The sequence below is a fragment of the Sus scrofa genome, chromosome 16 (assembly GCF_054392235.1).
Source record: "Sus scrofa isolate SSC_HxYL_T2T_F1_AM1 chromosome 16, Sscrofa_HxYL_maternal_Yorkshire_Landrace_v2.0, whole genome shotgun sequence".
In the NCBI taxonomy this organism is placed as follows: domain Eukaryota; kingdom Metazoa; phylum Chordata; class Mammalia; order Artiodactyla; family Suidae; genus Sus; species Sus scrofa.
Window position 1 is genome coordinate 60,686,791 of NC_139398.1, and position 27,513 is coordinate 60,714,303.

The following is a 27,513-nucleotide window of genomic DNA, read 5'->3' on the forward strand; positions in this document are numbered from 1 at the left end:
CATGTGTGAATCAGGGGGGAACCTGATAAACCGGAGTGGTCAAGAGAAACTTAGTGAGAACAAGTACAGGGCTCTGGGCTCAATATATGTTAGTATCAGACTGTTCTGGCCATGAGGACTGCTGAATGCTGAGTATGCTGAGACAGGGGCAGTTGTTTCCACTAGCCATTTTCACCTGCTCCTGTGAGTTAGGTAGTGTAGGGAGTTCTGTCAACAGGCAGGAAGTATTCTCAAGGAGAGCCATCAAGGCTCCTTCCACTCCAACAATTTAGACACTCTTTAAAGATGGACATCTGCTTGGTGCATAGTAGATTACACTATACTGCCTGGAAGTTAAAACCACACTCTGCAGATATTTGATAGTCAATCCATGGTCCATCACAGCCTCTGGTCAGTTGTTACCTCATTTTCCCCCTGGAGGTCAAATGTATTTTATTTAGAAACATCTCAATAGCATTTCCATTTATTGTGTGTGTGTGTGTGTGTGTGTGTGTGTGTGTGTGTGTGTGTGTGTAATTTTAAATGTGGAGAAACCACTTCTTAAAATGCCTGACATTTAAGAAAAGCTGGCACTGTATTGCCACCACCGAAGCCAAGTATCACACGTGAGGAAAGTAGCACGGTTCTGCATGGTGAGGGTGCCAGCTTTTCCTTAAATTTAACATTTGTGCCATATGTTGGTACCCCAAACTCAATACTACTTTGGCTGATGAAAATGCAAAAGGAAAACATTCTCAGACTGAGTCCTGTTCTCTTTTTTTTTTTTTGTAGATCCTGTTTTATGTAGACATTAGCAATGATCTTTGGGAGTGAAAATGAGTGCCTGCTCTGTAATTCTTGAGGTCAAACACTGAAGGGTGTGGAAGCCAGGAGATCCAACCTGTCAGGCAAGGGAACTTGAAGATATTGGCCCTGCCAGATGGTCCTGGTTCTCAGTTTACGTTTCAGCTCCAGACAATGTCTTGGGCAGTAACAAGTAAACTCCAGCCTCATCCACCACCATGATGTTCAAGAGGGCAGGGTGGAGAGGAGGGGCTAGAAGTCTCTCACTGAACTCAGAGAGGGCACTACACCAGGAATTTAGACAATGCTCTGGCACCCCCGGGTGACAAGTGACCTATACTCACACATTCTCTGAGGGTCCCAGCTGCTGGGCCTCCTCATCTTTGAGGTCACATTCCTGTTGTGTTGCTCCTCTGCTCCTACCTAACTCTGCAGCATATGGCCTCCATGACACCTGCAAAAAGCAATATTCTTTATGCCTATGGTTTGAGCATCTGTACTGTCCTGGGCTTGCAATGTGCATTGTCTGTGTGTTTACATCACTACCTCCCTGGGCCCCTCTGTGGCTTGGGCAGAGTCTGGGGCTCTCCTTGACACACAGAGGGCACAGCCTTTTGCTTATAAATATTGATCCTAAACCTGAACCAAAAGAGAAGACAAGAGAGCAGGGTCATATTACGACTAAAACCACCAGTTATATTTCCAACTATGATGGGAATTTTGTGCCTGAAGCTTTGTTCTGCTACAGTATTATGTAAGAATATTTGAATGTGTGTTCTCAAAGCTGAAGCAGCCTTTTACATCTGTACCATAAAGATATACAGTATTTAAGGAGAGCATTTGAAAATCTTACCAGCAGTGGAAACTGAAAAAGCCTGGAAATTTATCTTTTTAAAAAACGTTTTGTTACAGAAAAATTCAAACTATAAAAGTAGAGGGAATACTATAATGAATCTCTATGTCTCACACCAAGTTTCAATTATGACCAAGCTTATTTCATCTATACCCTCCCACTTTCCTGACTCCCAACTACGATGATTGTGGAGTAAACATCATATTATTCCATCTATGCCTATTTAAGGATACATCTCTCTCTCTCTCTCTCTCTCTTTTTTTTTTTTCTGTCTTTTCTAGGGCCGCACCCAAGGCATATGGAGGTTCCCAGGCTTGGGGTTGTATCGGAGTTGTAGCTGCCAGCCTACGCCACAGCCATAGCAACTCAGGATTCGAGCCACATCTGTGACCTACACCATAGCTCAGGGCAATGCTGCATCCTTAACCCACTGAGCGAGACCGGGGATTGAACCTGCAACCTCATGGTTCCTAGTTGGATTTGGTTTCACTAAACCACAATGGGAACTAAGGATGAATCTCTTAAACATAAACATTTTTTTCTTAAAACATAGCCACAATACTATACATGATATCTAAAAACAAAACAAAACAAAACAAAACAATAGTTTCCTTAATCATTCAATATCTAGTCAGTATTAAAATTTCCCTAAAAAATTCAACCTTTTTTGCTTTGGAATGAAAAACATTCTTGGAATTTTGTTAGCTTACTAGTGAACTGGCCAATTTTCCACCTTTCAGCTATCATAGAAGGGTTTAGGAGGTCTGATAATTAAGATAAAGGAAAAACTATTTGGACTTCCTTAACCTGTAGTCAATGATTGTTAAAAGACTACAAGGTTGTTTCACACTGTCCAGCCCTACCACACTCCCTTATTGGAAACAGGCACAGAGGAGTAAACTGACCTTCTCAAATTCATGCAGCTAATTAATGACAAAAGGTTTAATTTTAAAATTCTAAGAGGCTCTAGGATTTGTTTTTAAAATTGTTATAAAAGGACCTCTATTTCCAGTGCTTTGTGTGTGGATTTAAGTCTGTGAGACTGCTCTGATGGTTAGAGCTGTGCTGTCTGATTCAGTGCTCCTCAGCCACGTGTGGCTTTTGAGCACATGAAATATGATTAATCTGAATTGAGATGAGCTGTATGTGTAAAATACAACTGGATTGCAAAAATTCACTGAAGGTAAAATATCTCATTAATAATTATTCTGTTGATTAATGTTGAAATAACATTTTTTATTTATTTGGTTAAATAAAATAGATTTTCAAATTAAGTTCACCTGTTTTCCTTTATGTTTTCAATATAGCTACTGGAAAAGATAAAATTACATTTGTGGCTTGCATCTTATTATGTTTCTAAGTGGTTAACGATGGTTTAGACATTGTGTTTTCCATGCAGGATCTCATCAGTTCATTATACAACCAGGCCCTGAGGCTGGTGGAGGCTGGGAAAAGTCATTCCACCCTCCTCTTTCTGCTTAGCCTGGACGCTAACGAAACCATCCTACCATAAATCTTATTTCCAACTATTTGTAGAAAAATAACATTTCTAACCTCCCCTTGGCTTTGTCTAATATAAATAGGTGACTTCTACAAGTAGGAGAATCTTATATCCACTTATGCAATTATTTCAAGCAAAGCACTAGGATTTATTCTTGAACTCTTGCTCCATCAGCCCTCATAGCCAATCCAAAAGCGAGTTCTCCTTCCTAAATACCTCTCCAATCTCGACATTTATCCCCATTGTAATCTTGTCAATCAACTGCCTGATCCAAGCAATGATGGTCTCACCTGAGCCTCGGCATTTGTCTTATAATTGGTCATCCACACTGTTCTTACTCCACTCTCGTAATTCATTCTCCACGAAGCAGTGTAGTGGGCTTTTCAACAAGTATATTTGACCATGTCATTCCCCTCCTTGAAGGCCTCTAGTGGCTTCCCATTCATTTCAGGATACATTCAAAATCTGAACATGGCCTTCACGCTCGGCATGGTCTGACCCCATCCAGTTCTCCAGCTGCATCTTGCCCACGTTTCTCAAGCTCTCTGCATTTTACTCATATTGGCGTTCTCTCAGTTCCTCCTCCATGCCCTGCTCCCCCTCCCTTCAGAACCTCCATACATGCCATTCCCATGGCCCAAAACACTCTTCCCCTCCCTTCTCCTCCCTTTGTCTGACTGATCCACATTTATTCAGATCCAGCTCAAAGTGTCTTTTCCCCAGCACTTCCTGACTAGAGCAGACATACTAATTTCAACACTTAGCACGTCAGATGGGTTGTTTTCATTTATTTGTATGACTCCCTTTGTAGACTGTTTGCTCCACGATGACAGTGAGCCTGTTCATTCACATTCACTAGTGTAACCTAGCAAAGTGCCTGGCACAGAATAGGCCCTCAATTTATGGGAAGGACAAAGGAAGAAAGGCGAGGTGGTTATGCCAACAAGAATCCTGCCTCTTCTTTCTTTATCACTTTTGAGTAGAGAGGGAACACCCCTCATAGCCACTCCTCACAGCTGATAAATGTGCTCCTGGCCAGACCGCCTGAGTACCCCAATGATGGATTTGAAAATTCCATTTTCAGTGTCTATCCAGAATCAACCACTTCTCACCATCTCCACTGGCTGGCTATACTGTGGCTCAAGTCACAAGTTTCTTCCAGGAACTCTGACCTTTACTCTGAAATAGATGGAAAATCAGCTTCTAATAATCTCTTAACTCTTCTCCTCACTTCTACCCTTGGCAACTTGTAGCCTACTCAACATGATAGTTAAACTGATTCTATTAAAACGTAAGCCAGATCTTGTCACTCCACTGCCTAAAACCCTCCAAAAATCTTCCATTTTAGAGTAAAGCCAGAGTCCACCCTGTGGTTCACAAGGCTCTCTGAGATGTAGTTACCCCTCTGACCCACACACCCTCTCTTGCTTGCTCCACTCCAACCCCATGACCTCTGGTGGTTTCTTGCATATGTCAGGCATTCTCCTACCTCAGGACTTTTGCACCTGATGCTTTTTCTTCCTGGACAGCTCTTCCCCTAGAAACCTACATGACCCACTTTTACATCCTTCAAGTTTCTGCTCAACATCACCTTTTTATTGAGGCCACCCTAACCCTGCCCTCCACTTCCTGTTCTCCCTCGTACCCTATTTTATCTTTCTTCTTATCTTCTAACATTTCATATAACTTATTTATTTTAGTCATTGTTCATTTCTCTCTACTAGAATGCAGCCTTCACGAGCAGGGGGGTGTTTATCTTTTGATTCCTGCTATCTCCCCAGTGCCTAACACAATGTCTGCCAACACTGTGTTGTTGCCCAATAAATGTCCGTTGAATGAAAACACTATGGTTCAGCCCATGCACGTGAAAAGAGGGCAGGCTTGAAACCAGCCATCCAGTGTGACCTCAGAACTGGTCTGTGTTGCCAGCAGAGCCAGCTTGGCTCCACCTTGGGGTCAGTTCAGGAGACCTGGAGGCTCCCTAAGCCCAGGTCAGCTGCCCAATGTCCCAGCTCAATTCTGGTAACTGTCTGTGAGTCCCAAGGAAACAGTCTGGTTCCAGAGAGCGTCTAAATGGCTCCTCCCAACATCCTCCCCACCTCCTCCTCCTCCTCCATCCCACCACATACAAATATACCACACAGCCCTCTCCCTTTCCAAGGACACAATACAGGCTATTTCTAAAACTGAGATTCTGATCCAAAACAGTAGCCAACACATAGTGCCTCTCCATGTGCACAGGAAAAGACAGGAGACCTCTGAGCAATTTCCTGGCCCTATATTTTTCCATTCCAGTAAATAAGGCCTTCTTTAGCTCAGGAATCTCTCTCTGAAGCAAGCAGATGCCTTAATGGCGCATTCCATTCCTTACTGTCTGAGCTTGTTTCTTTGTTCTTTTATTTTCCATTTTAAGTGATGAATGTCTAGATCCCTTCTGTCATAAAAATTTTGACAACCAGCTCTCTCTCAGGTGTTGACTACTAGTTAAAGTACATATAATCCTAATGGGGAGTTCCCTTCCTAAATAGGCACTTCATTTAATAACACATAATACTTTAAACTGCACTCTCCAGCTTCAAAGAGTTTTGCAAGCGTTACTCTCCATTAAGCTGAGCAGCACTTGAGTTCATGCTTTATGGATGGGAACCCGTCAAGGTTAAACAATTTGCCTAAGGCTACAACTAGCTGTGCTTTGGACAAAGTATTTTGTCTTTTTTAATGGATAGGGAAAATACAACCAATAGAAAAATGTAGTTATTTAACAGCCGGGGTGATCAGTAAATTAGTCTGAATTCTTTCTGTGTGTTTTTAAGGCCATCTTTAGGGTTCTCCCTTGGCTGTCCTAGCTCCTCCTTGTCTCCAGATACCGCTTCACATTCCTCTCCTCCCCTCTCCCCGCCCTACCCCTCCTCCTCTTCTTCACTGTATTCTCTCCTGGGTCTAGGGTTCTCTAGCTGCCAGGAAGAACCCGCCATCTCCCCAGCCTGATGGTAACCCTTATCCCTGTCCCGCTGAGACCTACTTTCAGGTGAGAAGCATAATGCTGTTAACGGATTAAGAAGGTTTAAAATCAAGTTCCAGGGGTGAAGAAAACCACAGAATTAAGTTGTATATTTTCCTGACCTACCAATTTTAGTGGTGTGTGATTTAAAACATTTTACATGCAAATAAACATGGATATGTTATGGAGCAGAATGCAAAAACCAGGGCAGGTTAAAGTCTGAAATGCCACCAATGGCAGAGCACTTAGGATTTCTTTTTCCAGATTTTTCTTTCCCATTTAGGGGTACTGGGATTAGAAAAGTCTGAGAAGGACTGACATAGCACGGCACTTCCTCTGAGCTCCAGGGGGATGAACTATCAGAATTTATTTTCTAAGGGTTGGTGGAATCAGTCTTGTTATTTTATTGTTCCTTTGAGCAAAGGGCATTTTTTTCTGGAGAGTCTTAAAGGTAATGGAGGGAAGCTGGGTCATGCTTTCCTCTGAAGCTTGAAACGTCCGCCTGGCAGCAGCCTTACCAAACTAAGAGCAGAGGGGCCTCATTATTCAACAAATAAAAGCAATGGGCAGTGAAACCTATAGCACTTGAGACTATGATTAAAAAAGAAAAATCTGGCACGTGTTCAAAGATGAAATTTCTATCATATAATGATTTCACAGTGCATGTGTTGAAGACCTTTAAAGAGAACACACACATGTGAAGCAATGACTAAGCCACAGAAACTTGGATTTGGCTTTAACCTGTCCACAGCCAGGTGCACGTGCCCTTAAATCCCAAGGATATTTTAGCCCACCACGGCATGTGGAGAGAAGGTACAATACCTTGTAAGGAACATGCTTGTAGAATGCACTCATCATAGAAGAACAAAGAGCCCAGGTCACGGAGTCAAGACTCCCAGCTCCCCCTCCCACTAACTTTCCTAAGCCTCCCTTTTCGCAGCTATAATAGCAGAACAATAATACATTACATATCAAATATTTCTAGCTCTTCTTCTGAGCATATGTAGTACTTCCCTATTCCCTTTATATGTAGGAATGGCCAGGTGATTTGTTTTGGCCAACAAAATGTAATCGTGAGTGACATGTATAATTTCCTTGTGGGATCCTTGAGAAGTGACCATGATTCCTGTAATTTTCTTTCCTTCTATCATAGCAGCCTGAAACATTTCCAGTAGCGCTGTTCTGTTAGCACTGGTCCTAAAGTTAAGATGACCTAGGTTAAAGCCATGGTAATGTAATGGATAAATCCTTGATTTCTTTCTTTTTTCTTTGATTTTTAAAGTCATGGTAACTTGGAGGTTCTTGTCACTGAAGCGTTACCTAGTCTATCCTGACTAATACACTGCTTCATGGATCTGGGAAAAGATTACAAAGAGATATCTAATAGTAATATGCATGGCACATAGCAAGTGCTAAGTAAATGCTAGTTCTGTTCTCCTTTACTAAACTTTTCTGCTTTGTGATCCTTCCCAGCCCTTCCTTATCAGCCCTGAGTTATGTTACTCCTGACAGGTTTTTTTTTTTTTTTTTTTTTTTCGGTCTTTTTATGGCCATACCCATGGCATATGGAAGTTCCCAGGCTAGGGGTCTAATCAGAGCTTTAGCCACCAGTCTACACCACAGCCACAGCAACACAGGACCGAGGCCACATCTGCGACCTACACCACAGCTCACAGCAACGCCAGATCCTTAACTTACTGAGAGAGGCCAGGGATCGAACCTGAAACCTCATGGTTCCTAATTGGATTCATTTCCGCTGCACCATAACGGGAGCTCCCAGATAGTTCTTTTCATTTTGAGAAGAATGAAAATAAACTCTAAGACTTCTTAAAGTATTCCCTTATACCTTTTAAGAAGACAAGAGAGCCTCTGAGTGGAGCAGAGTTGGGAGTTCTGTGATGGGAAGACAACCACCTCTTCGCAATTTACAAAAGGGAAAGGAGTTAAGTGTCTTATCAAGGAAATCAGCCAGAAAGTAAAACAAATGAATCTCTGCAAATTTCCAACCACTGAGATAATAGTAACATGCTGAGGAGATCAGGAACTCCACCTCCCTCCAGGCCAGAGAGTCAATTAAAGGAGAGTTAGAACTGGATCCCATGAGTTCCTGATCTACTCAGTACCTGGTTTCCCAGCATTTCAGCTAGAATTAGGAAGGTGGCCAGACCTCAAACTTACAGCTTTTTCCTCACTGGCTTCTTAGGAGGCCTGTCTCTTCCTCCACCCAGTCTAGGCTGTAGTTTCATGGGTCTGGGAGGGGAAGCCAATGGGCCGGTGCTGCTGCTTTAGCCAAATCACTTAGGTGTAATCATTAGCGACCCATGTAATTAGGCCATCAACCTAATACCTTTTACCCACATTGGAGGGAAAAAGTTCCTATTTAAAATTACTCTAGGAAGTATTCAAAGAGTAAATCCTCATTGGGCACTCATTTGGGCTGTGGTTCTCTAAATTGTTGAAACTTTTGAATAGGAGAAGGAAGGAGGAAGGGAATATATGTGAGGCAGAGGTGAATAAGACCTCTACCTCTGAAGTTACTTCCAGAAATTAGAGGCAAACAAGACAGCTCTATTTCAGACCCTCCAGTGAGAAAAGAGACATGCAGAAAAATAGGAAAGGTGACAAAGGGAAACATTCATTCAAAAGATTCATATTAAGCATCTCTGGAGGGACAGTTACTGTGCTGGACAGTGGTGAGAAAACTGTCATGGTCCTGACTTCCTTAGGGCAACAGCTGCTACTGCTCTTCTGTGAGGGTTCATTACAGAACTTCAATATCCCTGCCCACCCCAACTACTAGTGGCCAAGAGTGCCCCCTAATCGCTGTGATAACCAAAGGTAGCCTTCCTGTTTCCAAAAGCCTCTAGGGGTAGGGCGGGGGGTGGGGGTACTGTGCTATTCCCAGCTGAGAACTACTGAACTTGAGTATGATAGTTGCTGAAGGTACTATACCAGAGAGCTCTCAAAGAGTCATAAAGGACCTCAGTGAGGGTAGAAGGAGCCAAAGTCAAGCCCACTCTGAGACCCCCTTCTTCCCTCTGAGATGGCACTTGCTATCTATATCTTGTCCTAACTCATGGACCTGATGGTCCAGAGGAGGCAGAACTAGATTTGAGGGGCTGGGTGCTCTCAAGAGACAATGAATTTAATTGGAGTTTGTGAAGTAAGTAGAATTATTTGAAGAAAGAAGAGGAAGCTATAAGGGTTGGGGATTGGTTAGAAACAACTCCTAGACCTCCCTGAATAGTAAATTCATTGGCCTAGTAGATGTTAACAGAGGCCCTTTAGAGCTGCCCACAGCCCCCCAGAAGGAGCTTAGCTGGCTAAAGGCACATCCTGTTGGAATTCATTTTGCACTGCCACCTTAGGGGTCTGGCACATACTTTAGCAACTCACAACCTGTCTCCTCATTTTTAGGTTCATTGATAAGAGAAAGGGAAATTAACATTTATTGAGTACCTATTACGGCCAGATAAAGTGCTAGAATGCTCCAGTGTGCTATATCACAGAGAGGCTGAGTGAGGTAGAAGCAGCACAAACTTAGAAGTTAGGCACGCCAGGGTTTGAATTCGAGGTCTTTCACTTACCAACTATGACCAGTTACTTAACCTCTGAACCTCAGGTTCCTCATATGGAAAATAGTGACAAAGAAAAGAACCCCCTTGCAGAGTTAATATGATATTTCATAAAATAAGACATATAAAGCATCTAACCACCACAAGAAGCACTCAGTACATAGTAACTATACTAGTATTTGGGCTTCCTAATGACATTGGTAAGAAGATATTCTCATGGTTGTAAAGAGGAAGGAGAAAGACCCAAAACAAGGTTAAGGCTAAAAATCTAGAAAAATAATAAAGTAAATCAGTGATTCTCATTCCAAGTTGCTAGCTTTTTACTCCAGGGCTTTTCTTCTGGACCTTTTGAAGGAAAATCCCAGCAATTACTGCAGCCCTGAAAGGGGGCCTGGGAAAGCCCAGCTCTAGAGCACAGCAGCCAATTATTGGGATGGGGGGATGGGGGCGTTCTGGTCAACCCTCAGGGGCAGGAGCCCTTTGGAAAGTGCACAGAGGAGTGCAACCTGCTGGTGAGGTGAAAGCTACCCCTTACTGAGACGGCTGACAAACCCAAACCTGGCCTGTTAGGAAGGAGGTGTGTTGGGGGCCTGAGGACTTGATAGCTTATACCTGCATACTTCAAAAAGCTGATACTTAGAAGGATTGGATTTGTTTTGTGTGGTCCTAGTGAGGAGAAACAGGGCCAGTGGATGGAGGTGACAGGAAAGCATATTCATCTCCATTCAGTAAATGGAACCATTAATTCACCAGAAATTTCTGAAAGGCTGAGACTGGGTTTTATTCCCTTGCGTGTCCACAGTGCCAGCACAGAGCCTTGCCCACATGGGACAGCAAGGAGCAGTCACTTCTGGGATTGTTACTGCCTGGTCTTGGGAAAAGCAGCCGATTTGGAGAAGCCAATGGTCTCTTTATTGGCCCATCTGCCTGAGGCCTCTGTTAGAAACAACTAGGTCAGGCAGCAGTGACACACAGGTCAGCCCGTCTTTTAAAGTCTAGCAATGGATTCATTTCTCCTACATTCAACACCTCACTTTGCAAACACTGAAAAAAAAAGAAAAACAAAAAGTTTCTATCCAGCTCAAAGTTTGTTTATGGAATACAGTGAACTAACTAACTATCCCTGGGATGATCTAGAAATTTTAAGCTAGATAAACACTGAGCCTGCTATGAAAGGTCATTCTAACTTCCTTTGACCCTCTCATAACTGTGGTCTTCAGCATTTTGATTTGTAGCAAGAAATCATCACTTCTTTCATCCTATCTAGATGGTCTACTGGTCTTGTTTCCTCTCACAAGTTTTAATGAGGAATAAAGCCTGTGCTGGACAACAACTCCAAGGCCAAAGTCTTCCTGACTGTTCCCTTAAATGTATATTTCGACAAGTCTGATACACAAAGTTGATCGATTTATAAAGGCTACTGAACCAGAAGATATAGAAACATCATCATCTCTCTAGCCTGAGCTCACTGAAGCGAATATGCCCAAATGTAGCATCTGCATAAAAGCCGCTGTCCTAACTGCCTGCCTGTGACTAAGGAAATGTAGATGAGGAATTACATATCTAGAATTGCCCTTTCTTCCTATTCCACGTTTTCACTTATCCATTAACTCATCTTCAAAATGTCTATCGAGTTACAACTATGTGACAAAAAGTGACAAGTGGTGCCTAACACAGCAACCACATTTACTGAGTGCTTCCTATGCGACAAGAATGTGTTAAGGCATCACATGCATTAACTTACATGACTGTCATAGAATCCTGTGAGGTAGGTTCTACTGTTTACCCCATTTGGCTCTAGGTAGCAGTTTAAGAGTGGAAAAGCTCATTGCCACCAGAAGACCTAGATCATTCAAAGTACCTACCTGAAATTCATTAATGAACCCCAGCTTTGGTTTACAGATAGTGGTTCCCAGGTTTTTCAGCATGATTTCCTTCGTAAATTTCAGGAAGAAAGAGAGAAAGGAAGAAAGGGAAGGAGGAAGAAAGGGAGGGAGGAAGGAAGAAACACATTTTGCAAATCCCCAGCAAGTTGGAAAAAAATACAAAATAACCGAAAGCTATTTTTAATTCAGTAACATTTTAAATTAATTTATATTTTATTGCCACAATAAATCCAGATTTTTTATGCAGAAGTACATATATTTTCAAAACATTATTAGTCAGTGTGCAAACAGTAGGCACTTGATATCTAAACACTGATCCCTTGACTCCCTGGAGTAACTCTACGAACCCTGGAAATTTATAGAATTGGGTGACTTTATCTTCTCTGAGCCTCAGTTTCCTTATCTCTAAAGTGGGGATAATAAGAGCTTTTTCAAAGAATCTCAGAAAGAATTGATGAGACCAACAAGAATTCGGAGGACTCTTATCCTAGAGACAAAAATGGCTACGAACACAATCTCTGACAAATACAGTTCCAATGTAGTTGGGGAGAATAGACACATACGAATGTATTAATAGGCAGGGCAACCCACTAAGCTAAACTATGCCTTCTGGAATCTAGTTCTAAAATATGATCTGATAATGCTTAAGACAGTGAGTGTGTGCAAAGGGGGCTCACTATAAACTTACACACACACACACACACACACACACACGGGAAATTCAACTCACTTAAAAGGGGTCAAATATGTTTTATTGCTGTTGGGGGAGGGCTGCTCTCTGTGGCTCAGACACAAAGTTACAGGGACCCATAGGCTGGCTGAGTTTAGATACATCCCTTCCGTGCTGCACTGAGAGTGAAGCCGGGGAACATGATCATATACACATCATGGTTACGAAAGATTTTTCGCTTGGTTTGGTTTGAAGCTGCAACTCGTATTTATTGAATGTCTACCACGGAAAGGAAGTTATACAATGGCCCTAATATTAATATTTAATGATATTTTATCCAAATATAATTTAAAGCACATGTACCATGCAAACTGAAACTTGCTGCTTAACTCAACCGGCTCAAACCCCCACATAATGTCACAATTTTACAGTTTTACAGCCTACATTCATCATATTTTCAGGATATAAATGACTCCAGGGGATAGAATTTTGGAATGATATTGGCTTAGGGACAGCAGAAATTACTCCAGTCTCTCCCTTCAGGTTGTTAGATTGAAAAAAAAAAAAAAAAAAAAAAAAAAAAAGCCATTGCATCACCTCAGGACTCCCAGTTCATGGACCTGAAAGGACACATCTTGACAACTTAATGCCTCTCTTCCTCTCTCCCCACCAGGAAAGCTCCAGAGCCCATGAGCCAGAGGGTGGGGGGGTGTTCAGATTAATAATTAAAAGGGCTAACATTTACTGACTATTGCTATGAGGCAGGCACTGTGCTGAGGAATTACACGAATTATCACTCTTAATCCTCACAACAAACTTTAAGAGGATGGTGCTGTTTTTATCTGTCATGCAGATGAAGAAATTAAACTTTCCAGGATCACACCACTGGCAAATGAGAGGGTGGGGACTTGATCTCAAGCAGCTGCCCCCAGGACGTGGGCTGTAACCGCTCCTCTCTACTGCCTTACCACTCCCCTCTCAACCTGGTTTTCTGAGCTGCCTTCTTGCCCTAGTTGACATCCATATTTTACATATTGCCAAGACAATGGGGACCCTCTACATTGAGAGGTAACAGAATGAGAAGGAACAAAGCCATTGGTTGTGGCTTTATATGTGGCATCTGGTGACATGCTGGCAGGGAAAGGACAAGAGGCATGTAGACAAGTGTGAAATGGCCATCCTTAAAGAAATTATCAGAGCATGGAACTTAAAATCAGAAGCATCCTTAGAGATCAAGTTGTCTGACCCCTGCATTTTAAAGTGAGGAAATAGAGGATCAAACAGTTGCCAACAATCACAGAGCTGGTGTGGCATTCAAAACTTCTCTCTCTCGGGAGTTCCTGCTGTGGCTCAGTGGGTTAAGAACCCTACTAGTATTCATGAGGATGTGGGTTCTATCCCTAGTCTTGCTCATTGGGTTAAGGATCCAGTGATGCTGCAAGCTGCAGTGTAGGTCACAGACGAGGCTTGGATCTGGCATTTCTGTGGCTGTGGCATGGGCTGGAGCTTCAGCTCTGATTTGACCCCTGACCTGAGAATTTCCATATGCCACAGGTGTGGGCATTTAAAGAAAGAAAAAAAAAAGCTCCTCTCTCCATCTCCCTTCCCCTCCCTCCTCCTTCTCTCATTATTTTTGATTGAGTACAAAAGGATATACAGTGAAACATTTTCCCTCACATTGCTCTTCCCAACTCCAGCCAGCCTACTCCCCTGCCCAAAGGTAAATTCTAGTAACAGATATATTGTACCCACCTAGAGATAGTCTATCCAGTCAAAACTATGCTTTCTCTCTCTCTTTTTTTTTAAACAAAAAACAACAGCATCCTATACACTGGAAAAATCTTGCTTTTTTTTTTTTTTTTTAACCTAACTGTATAGGTCAGAGATTTCTCCATGATCAGAACATATAGAGCTGCCTCATTCTTTTGTTTTTCAATTTTTTTAACAGCTTTATTAAAGTATAACTTACATAATATAAAATTCATGCATTTTAAATTGTCAGTGTGATGGGTTTTAGAAAATCTATATAGTTGTGCAATTATTACCAAAATCCAATTTTAGAATAATTTTATCACCCCCAAAAGTTCCATTATGCTCATTTGCAGTCACTCACAGCTTCCACCTCCAGCCTCGGGCAACCACTAACCTACTTTCTGCCTGTACAGTTTTGTGCTTTTCAGAATTTCATGTAAATGAAATCATGCAATATGTATTATATATTTTGGCTCTTTAAATAATATAGTATCTGGCTTCTTTCACTTAGCATCGTGTTTCTGAGCGTCATCCACACCGTTGCATGTAACCGTATTTCCCTTCTACTGCTGAATAGTATTCCATTGTCTAGATACACCACCTTTTGTTTATCCACTCACCAACTGATGGACTTTTGAATTGCTTCCAGTTTGGGGCTATGGCAAATAATGCTGTTGTGAACTTCTGTGTACAGGTCTTCCTGTGGACATTTGATTATATTTTGGGGGTAGTTTCCCAGAAGTAGAATCGCTGGTTTGCATGGCAAGTAAATATTTAACCATTTAAGGAACTGCCGAACTATTTTCCCAAGTGATAGTGCCCTTTTACAGTCCCGCCAGCAGTGTATCAGAGAACTAATTTCTCCAAATCTTCAACAACATTTGGGGGTTTCAGTCTTGTTGGTTTTAGACAGTTTACTACATGTGTGTCTCACTGTGATTTTAGTTTGCATTTTCTTAATCTATTGGTCTTGTGTTTTTTCATGTGCTTATTTGCTATTTGTATATCTTCTTTGGTTAATTATGTATTAAGACTTTTTGCCCAGTTTTTTAAATTTGGTTGTTTCGTTATTGAGTTGTTGAGTTCTTTATATATTCTGAAAACAAGATCTTGATCAGATCTGTTTTGTGAATATCTTCTCCTAGTTTATGACTCGTTTTCTTCATTTTTATAATTGGGTCCTTCTTTTGAAGAGAAAAATTTTTTAATTTTGGTGAAATCTGGTTTATCATTTTTTTATTTATTGTTTGCGCATTTCATGTCATAACTAAGAAATCATTGACTAACCTAACATTACAAAGATTTTATCCTATGTTTCCTTTTAGAAATTTTATCATTCTACCTTTTACATTTAGGTCTATGATCTATTCCAAGTTAATTTATATGCATAGCAAAGAGCCTAAGTTCATTGTTTCTTTTGCATACGGATATTCAATAGTTCCAGTGCATTTGTTTCAAAGGCTTTCCTCTCTCATTTCATTACCTTAGCACCTTTGTCAAAAGCAGTTGCACCTATACTTAGTGCCCATTTTTGGACTCTATTCCTTCATTCTTTTTTTAGGGCTGTATGATGTCTCATTGTTTAGATGTACTGTACTTAATTTAACCAATCCCTCTCCTATCGATGGACAATTAAGCTATACCCAGTCTCCTTTTTTCCTTATCTTGCATTGTAGATATGTCTTTTTACATCTTATGGGTATATCTGTAGGATAAATTCCAAGAAGGGTCCTTTTGCGTTTTGACAGTTATTCACAAATTTCTCTCTATAGTAAAATCTTACTAATTCACTCTTCCACAGGCAATGTATGGCAGTACTCTCCAGATCCCTAGAAACAAACATGCTAACAAATATTTCATGTTTCCTTTCATCAAGTACCTAACAAATGGTATCTATAATTTTAATTTACATTTTCTTATAGAGAAGTAGAATGACTATCTTTTACTTTTTACGTGCTTAAGAACCAACTATATTTTATGTGAAACATGTGTTTCATGTCATTTTCCCATTTTCTGGTCATATTACATTCTTTGTGATACATGTTAAAAATGTCTTCCGCAATTTTTTGTTTGCCTTTTGACCTTGTTTATTGAGTTTGGGCCCTGTAGAAGCTTTTCTATCTTAATGTATAATTAATGGTGAGGCTTCTTGATAAAACTAGCAAGACTTTTCCCACTCTGAGATTCAAAAAAATAAATCTTCCATTTTCCTATTATTTTTATATTTTTAACACTGAAATCTTTGGTCTGGAATTTATTTTAACTTAAAAAATAAAGAAGAGATATAAGTTTGTGTTTTTTCCCAAATAGCTACCTAGTTATGTCAATATCATTAGTTACATAATCCAACCAGCCCCTCTGATACACCATGCTATTTTTGTCATATACTAAATTTCCACATGCTTGTGGGTTCCCTGACTTGCCTTCTATTCATGTGTCAATGAGCACACTCAAGACTCTTTGACTCCAAGTTTAGCCTTCTCTCTTGTGTCACTTACATCTCAAAACAACACTTTATGAATTTCCTGCAATAACACCCAAGTCCTCTCTCAACTTCTCCCCATTGCCGTGACCTAACAAATCCAAATTCAGAAAAACAGAATTATGATCATAAATCTGTTAGGAAGTATAGGGGACTGAGAATCAGATATATTCTTGAGTCAAATAACCAATTTGGGGCTAATCCATGGTTTCCTTCCATAAGAGCTAATGTTTGTGGATGGTCTGTGTGTTTATACACATGTGTGTAAGGCACATGTGTGTAAGGCACATGTGTGATGTACAGAAGAGATAACTGTATTAAATAAGCCAACTCCCCCTCCCCCCCAAATCCACATTGGTTGAAGATCAAATACATTTGGTACTTTATGTCCTAATCATTCTGGGATAAGATCTGCTCACAGCTCAATGTCCTTCCTGGATGCAAGAACTAAATACGTGATACTGAAATTTCTCTCCTAGGAGGCTCAGAAAGAACACACGTGTAAAGAGTGGGATGTCTGAACACTTAGTGGTTGTGAAGACACAGCAAAGTGATGTAGTATTGGGCTGCACCTTCCTTTCCAAAAACAAGGCTCTCCAGTCCTTCTCCAACATCCTCATTCAGACTCTGGGCCCAGGCTGCAGCCAGGAGACAAGAACTCTCTGTCCCTGGGGACCTAGACAGAGCCAGAGATGGGGGAACTGTGCTGAGACATGACTGCAGGGGGCAGGAGGCTGCGGACAATGTCGGAGGAGACCCACTCCGTACTGGCTATCTCCTGAGTGTCAAGAAAGATGATTCTGGGAATAGTTCCTCCTTGCCCAACTCTCTGAAACAATCCAGTAGGAGTCAGGATTTTGGATATGCCTAGAAGTAACCTTGTAGAACATTTTGCATGTTCTTCACCCTATGAATTCAAGTTCTAGTAGTTCAGGACCCCATCTTGATGGATTAAGTATGGTGCTCCTTAGCACCTTAGAAGTTTTCAGTATATACCTTTTTAAAGGATAATGCTGAAGGTCCCCTTTGTACATTTTTTAACTGACAAAGCTAACAGGAGTGGAGGTGAGGGGAAAGATGGTGGGGACGAAAACTGCCTGAATTAGAAAAACAGCGAGAGACAAGTAGTGGCTTTGTAGTGGGTGTTCTGTAGTGACAACGCCAAGTTCTTTCTCTCTCTGCACTTCCCATGGAAGAAGGCCAGAAGACCTCGATTAAGGGGGAGAAGCCACCATCTCCATCCAGGCAGGGGAGTTTTGTCCAGGCTGAAGCAATCCAGAGGCTATTCCGGTCCTCTCCCGGGTTCTCTTCCGGCCCTGCTTCCTTTCCCCACCCCTCCGACAATAGCCCCCTCTTGATTTCTGTTCTAAGCGAGAACGGTGAGTCCCCGGTGCAAAGGAAGTTCTAAGGATTCTTTCAAACTGGGAAGAGTGAGGGGTGTGTGCTGGCATCTGCTCCTTGGCAGCCATGCTGGAGACACGGGGTCCCCCTCCCTTCTCCCAGAGGCAGGTAGCAGGGTTTCTTGTTCCCCTTCTTTGGCATTCAAAGGAAGAAACTGGTAGAGTACCTCTTTTTCCCAGAAAAATTGGGAGATACTCTAATTTGTACTGCTGCTTTTAAATATTTTTTTCCAAACTGCTGAAAAAGCCGAATACCTTTTTGGAATAATGTTCCCAAAATACCTGTCATTCCCCCCACTCAGCCTTCTTTACCCTGAGCCAGTAGCCTGTGGATAGGCAGTGCCTTCATTAGACTGCGAAAGGCCTAGGAATCCACTCCAGGTGATTCTGATGTTTGGTTCTCAGAACCCACTTGAAAAATAATGCCCCAGACCTTTACTCTCTGAGATTATTAAGGTCCCTTGGTGTGGCATTATCTTGCTGGGTGAAAAAACAAAAATCATGCCTAATATTGCTCAGAGCTGAATAGATTTGTCTAGTAATACCACTCTCCAAGAGGGAGTTATGTTGTCTTGAACAAGGTCAAAGTTTAAAAAGGGGCTTTGTAACTCCTTGGAACAGGGACCCACATTCTGAAATCAGTCTGTAGACACAACAGGTGAAAACCCTAAGGCAGTGCTGCTCACATCTGAGTGTGCATCCGAATCACATGGAGATCATGTTCAAATGCTGGTTCTGATTCAGAGGAGCTGAGGTTCTGCTTTTCTAACAAACTCCCAGGTGATGCCAGGCTGTTGTTTCCTAGACTCCATTTGAGTAACACTGCCTAAAGGGATACTTAATTCGACAAAAAAAAATTATTACCTGCTTTGTCCTTAATGAGAAACCTGAAAAACAAGCAACACCAATCCAGTGACCTTGAGCAAATCTCTTACTTTCTCTAGCTTATCTGTTAAATGAGCTGGTTCCTCATCTCTACAATGGGGAGAATAAAGCCCTACTTCTTGGAAGGGGAGGGCTAAGTGAAATGATGTATGTAAAGTGCTTGGCAGGCCCCAAACTTGGAAATGACTCCTCCGTAAATATTGCAGGGGCAGTGGGTGCTCCTGTGGTTATCTCATTCTCCGTTAATAGCAGTGGCTGTCACAGAATGAGGTCAAAGTGAGGCCATAGCAGATCACAGGAAAATAGGAGAAAGGGTGAGAATGGCTTCTGTGTGCCCTGGTTCTTGGCACTAAAGAGATTTGTTTTATCAACACGAACAGAGAGGTTTTTTCAGTTCCTACCACGAATAACAGAAACCTAGGACCTCAATGTTGTAATTATTTTTATACTTATATTGACCACTTTAAATTTGCCAAATAAGTGCATAACTGCCTCAGTCCAGTATTTGTTCATTTTGGCCATCTCCACTGCCTAATTATATAAAGGAAAGGGTAGTGTGAGCCACAAGGATATCGCATTTCCCTCCCTGAATTCACTCCTTGGTGTTTGTGTAAACTCAGCCCAAGTGGCATCCCTTTAACTTGGATTTACAGCCCTGCCTATAAAAAACCAGAGAGCACTGAGCATTTCCTACAAGGCTAAATCCTGACTCACAAGGAAAAACAAATGACCACTCTCTCTCTCGCCAAAAATAATGTGCTAACCCATCATCTGCCCAGAAAACAAATGGAAAATAAAATGCAACCAACAGCCTTTTCTGTGTCTGTATCTGATAAATGTTTATCTCCCAGGAGCAAGTGAGTGGGGTCCTTGCCAAGATGATACATTAATGTGCATGTAGCAGCTGCACATGGGTAATGGTGGGAACAAGCCGTAATTCCAGACAGTTCAGAGGGGGAACAAACATGTCAAGTTGGCAGTCTGGCATTGTCCAGATCCCCTAAAAGTATGACTAATTGTTTCACTTATTAATTGCTATATTTGGTATTATATAAAGATAGCCTATTTCACTCTACAGCCCACATATTTATTGTCATCTCTTCGACAGATATTTTTTGGACGTCCATTATATGCCATGTGCTACTCTAGGCCTGAGGCATACAGCAGTGAACAAAGGCCCTGTCCTCACGATGCTTACATTGTAATGAATTTGTATATTATACCTAACTTCTGATGAGGACATGGCCTACAGTCATACCACCCTGAACACGCCCAATCTCCTCTGATGAAGATATGTTTTTATTCTTTTATCTAGATGTCACGGTTTTATCTAAATGTATTTGATATTTTGAATAGTTAAAAAAAAAAAAAAAAAAGACCAGCCATCATTACACCGTTTCTGAGAGCATACATCAAAATAGTTGTTGTCTCTCTGGAGTTCCTGTTTGTTGTAGCACAGCAGAAACGAATCTGACTGGGAACCATGAGGTTGTGGGTTCGATTCCTGGCCTTGCTCAGGAGGCTAAAGATCCAGTGCTGCCGTGAGCTGTGGTGTAGGTCACAGATGCGGCTCAGATCTGGCGTTGCTGTGGCTATGGCGTAGGCTGGCAGCTGTAGTTCCGATTGGACCCCTAGGCTGAGAACCTTCATGTGCCGCGGGCGCAGCCCTAAAAAAAAAACAACAAAAAAACTTGTCTATTTCTGTCAGGCGGAGACCTGTGTACACTGCTGCTCTATTTATTAGCCAAATAAACATGTGAGAAAAAACTGAGCAATTTAGGTAGAAACAAAATCAAGGAAAGCAGAACTTTTTCTATAAGTTGTATATTCTTCTTATGATTAAAGCAGATTTAACTTGACTTCTGAGTGCTGGTTTTTCAAACTGCAGTATCAATCTTTTGGCTTTCTATGTCAGTATTAACTTAAGGACAAGGATCTAACATCTAAAACAGGCTCAGCACAACCCACACTGTAAAAAGGTAAAAACAAAGCCAAAAAACTTATGAGACTGTGTCTATAAATAGTTTTAAAAATGAATAGAAAAGAGTAATATCTACATTTTCCTTGATTAAAGAAAGAATGCATACTTACTATAAGACCCAAGTATTATAAAATGCATAAATCAAATAATGGTATTCATACAGAATTATAGTATTTATAAATCTAAGTAATTGCTCTTTTATGATTTACATATGGTTATAAAACATTGATCTCATCATATTGGTTGCATATTCCTTACTCCATAATACAAACAGCTTCTAGAATAACAATTTCTGTGTTCAAAACTAATTTCTAGAAAGAACATTCAATGCTAGATAGAAATTACGCTTAAAAGTATAGTTCTTAAAACATACATTTTAATGTCAGTGCAGTCCTGAAGAAGACAGAGCAAGACAGTGACCACTCGTTTTAGAGAATCATCGGTTGTCAGCATCAGAATCTCTTAGATCATCTAGAGCAGTGGGCAGGGGAGAAGATGAGTATAAACACGCCCCAGGTGAATTCTGACACACACACACACACACACACACCCCACTTTGAGAGTCACTGATTTGGTCCAATCTCATCATTTTACCAAGAAAACTGAGGTTCAAGCAAGTGAAGAAACCTGTCAGGTCACATGTATAGGGGACAGTAGAGGTTGGACAGAAGAGAGCAGAAGTGTTCTGACTCTCAGTCTGGTCTTTGTTCTCCTGTTCTGAGCCACCTTAGAAGATACTTTTTGCACATTAGGGTAGAACAACCCAGTTGCAATTTGCTCTCCAAAGGTTCAGTTGTCTGAACAAGTCTCTCTTGTATCAGAGCCTCTTCTTCTAAGAAAAGAATCTCAAAGATTTGGGTTATTGGTGGTAGGTATTTGGTTGTTGTTGTGGTTGTATCTTTTGCTTTTAGAAAGTGGAGAGGGAAGTTTAATTAAAGACCTAAGTTAAAGTATCATTATTACTTTACAGACTAACTGGCATGTAGGTTTTACATTTCAGAGCAAGAGGAAAAACAGCAGTTGGATCAAATACGCGCGCGCGCACGCGCACACACAGACACACAGACACACACACACACACACACTGGTGATAGGTGTATTCTATTTATTGGGGATAAAGTAAAGTGGCTCACTGCTAAAGTATTTGAGGAGAGGGATTTCTGAGTGTGCTTAGCCCTCACTGTGGGGGGAACATGTCACTTCAAGTCCTTCTCTCTCTGGCTGAGTCATGGAACTGCCAAGGTCTCCAAAAAAAAAAAAAAAAAAAAAAAAATTCTCTAGCCCTTCACCGCCAGGGAAAAGGTCACCAACAGCACAGAGCTTGGGAACTTGGGGAAGTGGGTGAAAGGGACAACGCAACATCTACGACATCATGTAGTCTCTTCAAACATTCATCTAAGTTGAAGAATTTTATCCCAAGACAAACTGTCCCCTCTATTGAACAGCTGGCATCTTAATCAGGATAAATCTGTCATTAAGGGAGGTGAGCATCAAAACATTAAACTCTGCTTTCCTTTGTTTTTCAAGAATTTGGGGTTCAGGCTAGCTTCACTCAATGTGTGGCCAACTACAAAGCTATGAGGAATAATTTTTGTTCTGACAGACTCTTGATATGGTATTGATCAAGGATAATGACACAAATTACCTACATTCAAAAGAGACGGTACTCTTAAGTATTAATATAAGACTTAAATAATTACAACCGACATTGGTTGACTCCTACTACTTGCCCTGCTTTGTGTTAATCAAGTTACATAACTAATCTTCTTTAATCCTCACAACAACTCTATTACGTTGATGCAATTTGACATTAGGGGAAACTGAGGTTTAGAGAGATTAATTACCTGGCTGAAGTGTCACATGGTAAGACGACAAAGTTGGAATTGAAACCTAGACTTGTATAACAACAAAGCCTGTACTTTTGATGCTCTGTTTGCTCTCATTTGGTTCACATCCCAGCACACAGACCTACAGGACACATCCTAACATAATTTAACATTTATGCGGCAAATTTGTAATTTAGTTATAGGTACTGTTTTGGTATAAATTAATTAATGCAACTTCTGTGTGTCAAATTCTGGCTCATTCCAAGCTGGAGTTCCCCTAATGATATCACAAAAGAGCCTGTGATGACCCCAAAGAAGAATCACACACTGGAAGTTTCCACAAATGCCAACTCATTCCTTGGAGCTGAGTGAAGACAGATTGGTAGATTGGTAGCAACTGGGCTAAATTAGTCAATGGCTTTTTTCTTTAGGGAGCTGAATTTTTCCCCCCAGTATCCAACAAATATTCTCATATATATATATATATCAGACAGGCTTGAGGAGGGGCTGGGTTCTGTGCCATCGGCATACCCATTCTCACCTTACTTGTCTTTGGTCAGTGTGACTTTGCTGTCTTTTTTTATCATATTGTGTTGCAGCTGACGTTTTTATTCAATAAACCTAGTAAGAAAATGTTCTGTGATGTTGTTCTAACGGGGCATAAAATTAAATACATTATCCAGGGAAAAATGAAACTGAAAGAAGCAAGTAAAAATCACAGCCCTGAGTTTCGACGGGGGGTCACATTTGCTGATAAAAGACGCAAAATGCCCAAGCCAATCAGTCCTGGCTATGTTTTGACCAAGATCCATGAAATGGAGTGGCTAGCCTAGGTGGTAGGGGGCTGGAAATCACTTTTAACTGTTATTAGCATAATTTTGCCTCTTCAAGCAGGCAAGCGCTAATCACGTTTCTTTTCCGTTGCTCATTTCATAGTGCTCCTGAGAAAAGTCTCTTGGAAAAGGGAGAAGAAAAAAGAAGTCTAGCTAACGGAACAAAACCCACATAACAGTCCAGTTCTGTCATATTTTCTTATTCTTATTAAGATGATGGCTTAGTTTTTGAATAAAGATTAATTCCTTGATTGTGGTTAATGCACAGTCTGGCCAAATTATAAATGAGAGACCAGCTATTTTTATCACACTCTTCACATCCCAGATGACTTCAATCAGCAAATTTCATAGAAATGAATATAAAAAAAACCCTCTGCCCGTCCTTTGTCTTTCACCCATTCGACACCTCTCTGAGCTGAATGATTAATATTAGTAAATACACACAGGCTTTCCAAGCAACCTTGCTGGCCTGTTTTTGACAATGTGATCATGGCTCCCTGGCAGCTTATCATGACGAGTTCTTCACCACATTATCCTGACAAATTTAATTGAAGCAAGTTAGACTTGTAAAAACCAGTTTCTGTAAAAGCTTGACTAGGTTGCTGTGTTCTATTTGGTGCTTGAAAAACCAGGCACGGGTAAATATTTTTCAACACCCAGCCTGGTTTTTTCACTCCTATTGACACAAGTGATCAATCTCAATCTTCCTATTCCAGTCGCATGTTGTTTTCAAAACTAAAGCTACATGTCCCCAAATCGTTGCCTTCTTTTGTGTGGCAGATGACATCCCCCACTGACAGTAGATAATAAATTTATACTCAACCCCCATGTGGAACCTGAACACATCAGTACCCCCCCCATGCAGCACATATCAAAAGGACATTCCCTTCTTTTTTTCCTCCTACTTCAATGGACCACGTTAAGATGCAGAACAACAATAATAAATTAACATTTCTCTTTTGAGGGATGCTGAATGAAAAGAACAAGACAAGGTGCCTCAATCTAGACAATGGGTAACAAAAACCCCAGAGCAAACCACAATTCTTAGCAGACACCCTGATAAGGTTCCTAGGACGCAATAGTAAGGAAGAGTGAATTCTCCAGTGAGACATTCCAGTGGCTCCTGGTTAACCTGGCCACCTTATCTGTGCCAAAATTCAGATTTAAGACTTTGTCCTCCTTAGCCCCAAGGCAAGTCTATGTTCAGTTCAGCCAGCCTCAGCTCTGCAAAACATCAGAATTCTCCCCCCACCTTTAAAAAAAAAAAAAGGATAAGTTTAAATTCTGGGCCATCCTTCAGTCGTACCCTTTGGTTAAGGATTCTACCCAGGAAGGCATTTTTCTATCAAAAGTGCCCACAGCAATATGCATCCCAGGGACATTGAAATGGAAGTAGAAACAATTGCATGGGTAACTTACCAGCTCCTGAGTCTGAATGGCTGCAGCAGCCCCCGTGCTTTACCTGATCCCTTGCCTCTCTGTCTCTCTCCCTTTCTCTCTCCCTCTTTCTCTTGTGTACAGATTGCAGGGAACTTAAAGAACTCGCAGGGACAGTGTTTCGAATGACTTAAGAAAGAGAACAGGAACAATACTTCGTTCTCTTTTTCTCAGATGAGTACCTTCGGGAAGAAGGAAGGAAGGGAGGGGAGAGGGAGGAAGTCAACAACCCTTTGCTTTCCTGAAAAAAAATAAGGAAACAGAAGATAGACATCTCATTTTCTCTTAAACAAAATGTTGGAAGGGGCAAAAAAAAAAAAAAAAAAAAAAAAACTTTGAAAAAGGAATTCCTCAAATATGCTCTCTGCCCTGGGAGCTTTAAAGAGATGAAAAGCCTTACTGGCCTAGCCTGTCCAAACAAACGGTGTTCCAGAAAAGCAGCTCTCCTGAGCTTGCAGCCTCTGGTATCTAGTTTGCAGAACTGACATAGCCAAAGGGGAACAAATCATGTCATGTCAACCTGAGCAAAGGAAGGTTTGGTCTGTTGTGCTGAGGCAAACCGGCATCCCGTGAGGCTGGGCAGTGCACAGGTCAGCCAGGACACCTGGCTCTTCCTAGGCTCTTTGAAACACTAGTGCTGCTGCAAGGCTTCAGCTGGACTCGAGAGCCTTACAGTTCTTCCTGGATCAAATAGCAGATTTATTTGTTTATGGTCACTGAGCTTTATGCAATGGACCAAGTGAAGCTGTTATCTTTGTTGATGGATGAAAAAGCAAGCAAGCAAGTAACTTGCCACACTGCTGCTAGACATAGTTATCTAAGAACTATTGTTTATATTGTCCTATCCTTTACACATTCTTAATGCTTCTTGGATTTAGTCACCTCTGGAAAAAACTGGAAGGTGATTTCTAGTTTGTTTTCAAAATATGGACCAGGTCTTAGATAAGTCAGCTACAGTTTTTGAAAAGGGATGGGGAGGCTGAATAGAAGGAGAGAGAAAATTGTGGGAATATCCTTTACCAAGTTAGGGGTCCTAGAAGTTGTGTGGGCAGGTGTGAGCTCTGTTTAGGGTTTGTCGTATTAGAGGTAAACATGGTTTAAAATTCTCTGATTTGTGTTGGGTGTCTTATGCTCCTCTTTCATCTGGTTAAGACAATTTTTCACCAAGAACAGGAACCAGCAGTTTTGCAGATCTTTGTGGTAGCAAAAGAAAAACAGCTTTAAGTGCTTCCTTATTTCACCCAATTGTGAAAAAATGGGGTGGAGAGTTACACCTGAACACAAGGAGCAATTCAAGTGAATTCAGGGAAAGGATTCTGATTCAGTCTCTCTGTAAGACTTTTATTGGATCCTGTGGGCTATAAGATCATTCATTTATACAGTTTTCTTCCCCCATTAATTATCTATCAATCTATCTCTATCAGAAGGTGTGTGTGTGTGTCAAAGAGAACATATTACTCAGTAAGTTTGTACGAGCCAGTTCAGAGTCTTCTTCTTTGCATGCCCATGCCACCAATACTGGCACAACACACGGCACTGGATCCCTGGCATGGGGGACCCAACCCCATCTACAGATGGGATCACCGACACCCAGAGAAGAGTCTCCACCCTTTGCCCAAGGTCACACACATCAGTGACTGAAACCCAAAGGCTCATAGCTCTAGTGCTCTTTGCCCTCTGCTGGCCTTCCTCTACATCCTGCCTTTGTAGAAATGGGAAGGAACACGAAAATGAAAATCTAAGAAAGCAAGAGAAGAGCATGAGGAACGGGGTGGGGGAGGGGTGGGAATGGAGGCTTGGGAAGCAGCAGCAATTCTGGGGGCAAACCTGTGAGTGATCATGAGGATCAGGAGGCGAGCTGCTGAAATGAACAATAACAAGTGGGAGCAGGTGGGCGGGAGGGGAGGGCGAGGGAGGAGAAGGAGGGAAAGGCTGGGCTGGGCTTCAGAGGCCCCAGGCAGCAGAGGCAGTGAGGGGACTCAAAGAACAAAGCAGCTCAGGATGCAAATGTCTCTGATCAGCTGGGGAAGCAAGGACAGCAGCACGCAGCCCTTCCCATATTTGCACACCTCATGCAGCCTCAGGGCAAGGCCAGGGCTGAGCCCCAGGAGCCCCGTCAGAATCCAAAGGATTTCCCTTTCAAGTCTGCAGAATGTGGGGGCCGTCACGTTGAGGCGTGTTGTTTTCTCCAAGGCGGCCGACCCGCCCAAAGACAGCCTGGATGGGGACATGTGCCCTCCGAGCTGGATGGCTTTGATGTCACGCAGCCAGTTGGGAGCTGGTGGCGACATCACCTCTGGAAAAGCTGGAAGGCGATCTCCAGGTTTTCAAAATACTGGCAAGCCGCACAGGTCTTAGGTTAAGTCCGTCACAGTTTTTCAACAGGGATTCTCAGCCCTGCCTGTGCCAAGCTCTTCCATCCACACAGCTCACTGTAACCCTCCTGGCAGGCTCACAGAACAGGCTTCTCCCTCTTTCCCTGCTCTGCCAAGCATATGGAAAGGATCCTCTAAAACTTGTAAAACTACCCACTGGGTGTCTAGAAGCTGAAATTCCAAAGTCCTTCCCATCAGGTTTCACAGGAGAGAGGTCTCACCAGGTGACTCGGGCTGGTGAGGCTTCCTCTCCAGCCATCTCATGAGTGATTC

The 27,513-nt window shown here is 41.8% G+C and overlaps 1 protein-coding gene across 16 annotated transcripts in view; it reads right to left on the minus strand.

Annotated features, from left to right (window-relative positions):
• The window catches only part of ZNF366 (zinc finger protein 366), a 404,477-nt gene that overhangs the window by 102,859 nt on the left and 274,105 nt on the right, over positions 1-27,513 (minus strand). For 8 of the 16 annotated variants that reach the window (XR_014831502.1, XR_014831501.1, XR_014831503.1 and 5 more), the window contains exon 1: positions 24,848-25,006. The exons of the other annotated variants lie outside the window; for them this stretch is intronic. The gene's annotated coding sequence lies outside the window, so the exon portion shown is untranslated. Of the gene's footprint in view, positions 1-24,847; positions 25,007-27,513 lie in introns of those variants that run through there. 16 annotated transcript variants of the gene reach the window in all.